Raw genomic sequence first — 3,631 nt, forward strand, 5'->3', positions numbered from 1 at the left:
CCTGTGCTCTGCAACAAGAGAAGCCACCACAATGAGAAGCCCATGCACTGCAACGACGACCCAACACACCCAAAAATAAATAAATAAAATAACATGAACAATTCAGTGGCAGTCAGTACATTCACAATGTCATGGTTTGTTTTTTACGTCAATGCAGCCTTTTATATTTATATTATTCATAATATTTATAATAGTATTATATATTAATATTTATATTTTGACTGTTAAGAGGGCACATATACCCATACTGTCCATGTTCCTCAAATGAATTTGAAGTCAAGAATTGTTTTTTAAACCAATAAACTCTCCCTCTTGGATATTCAAATTGCCAAATGGTGATGAGAGGTAAATCACACTAGTGGACAACAGGAAAAGAAAATTCTTTTAAACCGATTACGACCACTCAGAAAGGAGATCTACTAGGTTTTCTAGATTGTAGACATTTCTTTGGGGACATTAATATCTCCCAATCTTCCCCCAAACCACACATTTTTTTTTAGAATGCCTCTCGGGACTTCCCTGGCAGTCCAGTGGTTAAGACACCATGCTTCCAATGCAGGGGGCGCGGGTGCAATCCCTGGGAACTAAGATCCTGCATGTCGTGCACATGGCCAAAAAATAAAGATTAGAATGCCTCTATTATTTCCGAAAAATGATACATCATTATTTCATTATTAAAAATTTAAAGTACAGAAAGAAAAAAATTCACTTGAAATTCTACCACCCAGAAATTATCTTTAACAAGGTGAACATCTTTCTAGGTAAATATAGAAAGAAATAAATTTAGAAAAATGGGACCATACTCTATATCACATTTTAAATTAGAAATATTAGTTTTGGGGCTTCCCTGGTGGCACAGTGGTTAAGAATCCTCCTGCCAATGCAGGGGACACAGGTTCAAGCCCTGGCCCGGGAGGATCCCACATGCTGTGGAGCAACTGAGCCCATGCGCCACAGCTACTGAGCGTGTGCTCTAGAGCCCGCGAGCCACAACTAATGAGCCTGTGTGCTGCAACTACTGAAGCCTGCGCGCCTAGAGCCTGTGCTCCGCAACAAGAGAAGCCACCACAATGAGAAGTCCATTCACTGTAACGAAAAGCAGCCCCCGCTCGCCGCAACTAGAGAAAGCCTGTGCGCAGCAACAAAGACCCAACGCAGCCCCAAATAAATTAATTTATAAAAATAAAATAAAAACAAGCCTCAGGGGACTTCCCTGGTGGTGCAGAGGTTAAGAATCCGCCTGCCAATGCAGGGGACACAGGTTCGATCCTTGGTCCGGGAAGATCCCACATGCCACGGAGCAACTAAGCCTGTGAGCCACAACTACTGAGCCCGTGCGCCACAACTACTGAAGCCCCACACCTAAAGTCCGTGCTCTGCAACAGGAGAAGCCACCGCAGCGAGAAGCCTGTGCACCACAAAGAGGAGTAGCCCCCGCTCGCCACAACTAGAAAAGCCCCCGCACAACAACAAAGACCCAATGTAGCACTCCCCAAAAACAGAACTGCTGGGTTTAAAAAAATAAATAAAAAACAAACCACAGGCTTATACATGAATGAAGGTTAAGTCCACAAATATTTTTGACCATAAATTATACACTTGGTTTTTCTTGTTGTAGAGAGGACATATTATGTCAGGTATTCAGGTAGGGTACTACTTAAGTCAGAGTCATCTCCTTGTTTCAGCCCCATTAATGGTGGAATCTGAATATGATCACTGGGCCTAAACTAAGGCAGTGGTTCTTAAACTAGTAAGCAACAGAATCACCTGGGAGTCTTGTTAGAACACAGAGAGCTGAGTCCCATCCCCAGAATTTCTGATTGAGACGGTCTGGGGTAGGGCTCAAGAATTTGCATTTCTACAAGTTCCCGGGTACTGCTGCTGCCTTTCTAAGTTAACATGCTTGGAGAACCTCTGAACTAAGGTATACACAGAGAGCAGTTTTTCCTACTGATAATGTGATTTTTTTTTAAACATCTTTATTGGAGTATAATTGCTTTACAGTGGTGTGTTTGTTTCTGCTTTATAACAAAGTGCTGATATGTGATTTTCAAAACTCCAAGAAAAGTAGCTGTTGTCTTGGAGATATTATCTCTGAGCATTTTGGGCTTTCTCAGGAGGGGTAAATATTAATCCATTGGTAAATATTTTTACAATGGATAGACACAAATATTTGTTGAATGACTGAAAGCAAGTCCGGGAACCTGCAGCGTAGTCACTTTGAGAAGCTATATACTTTGAAATAGTTTATGGGAAGGGTCACAACTGCTTAAGCAACTGAATTAAATCAGTCTTTATAGTTTTTTTTTTTTCACTCCTCATCCTCAAGCTGATGTGTCTATATAATTCCTTTGTGAGTGTCAGATACTGAACATAATCTAATGTGGAATGACTGACTTCACGGTCCAAAGTTCCATCTGGTGGGTAGGAGAGCAAAGGGGGCGCGAAGATGGTAATCTTCCAGGCTTTGTCAGTATTACTGAAAATTAGGCAGATTATAATCTTAGTTCCAGGGGAAATTGATCAGTTGGAATTAGACCTCAACCAGTGTCAAGCTCATGAATATAGAGTCCAGCCCTTAAAGAAGGGAGAATTTTGCATACTGTCAGGATCCCAACCATAGAGGCAGGATTCAGAGCTGGGGCCTCAGGTTCTGCAAGGAAGGCGGAAGCCAGGAGCCAGGTAGAAGCTCATCTGCACAGATTTTAACTGAAGACTAGAGTTTGGTGAGGGTGGTGGCATTTGGGTTCACACCACATTTAAAGACAATGAAAGTGATAAATCCTACCTAGTGGTGTAACGCCTCAAAACAGGTCAGGCAGTTTGGATTAGATCAGAAACCTGGTGTGCCTAAATCTACAGTTTAAAGATATCTGAAACTTCTAGCTAGGCAGGGCTGAAATGCAGGAACTGCCTCAGGTGGTTTTACAGATGTTTATTTATCAAAAATATGTAAGCATTTTCATATATTTAATATTTTTTTTAGTTTTTAGTGTGAGCCATCTTAATTTCAAACTGAGTGAAATCAAATCCAGGGTAAATCTGAATTTGGAATGAAATAAGAACCCTGCCATCCTAAAGCTTAGCCTTCAACTCCACCGTTAATTTTTTCTGTTTTTAGAGCTTGGTCATGTTTAGCTCTTGGTTGCCTGGGAACTCTAGCAGTCTGCAGATAAAGACCACCTTAGGAAACTGAAGCCTCTGGAGGTAAAAGCTATGATCCACAAGCTTCTTGCTTTCCCAGACATTCAGCATTGCTCCAGCAGTACTCTTGCTTAAAGGTAAACTCAAGACGGGAAGCAAAATCAATGCTTTTAAAGAGTCCTTGTGTTTTCTATAGGAGATCCTAAGCTGTTGTGAAACTGTGCGTTGAGATTTTGTTCATATAAAGTTATGAATCTGTTAGGAGAGCCTCCTTCTAAGGGTAACAAAAATCTTATTGTGGGCATTGCTGGGGTAACTAGTTACTGGGTTCTCTCTCATTGGATTTTCCCCCTTTGTATTTTCTAAGTGGATATTTACTAAGTTATGCTAAGCTTTACTAAGTTATTTTAAAACTTTAAAAATATTTTGAGGGCTTCCCTGGTGGCGCAGTGCTTGAGAGTCCGCCTGCCGATGCAGGAGACGCGGG

The sequence above is a fragment of the Lipotes vexillifer genome, unplaced genomic scaffold (assembly GCF_000442215.2).
Source record: "Lipotes vexillifer unplaced genomic scaffold, Lipotes_vexillifer_v1.1 scaffold708, whole genome shotgun sequence".
Classification (NCBI taxonomy): domain Eukaryota; kingdom Metazoa; phylum Chordata; class Mammalia; order Artiodactyla; family Lipotidae; genus Lipotes; species Lipotes vexillifer.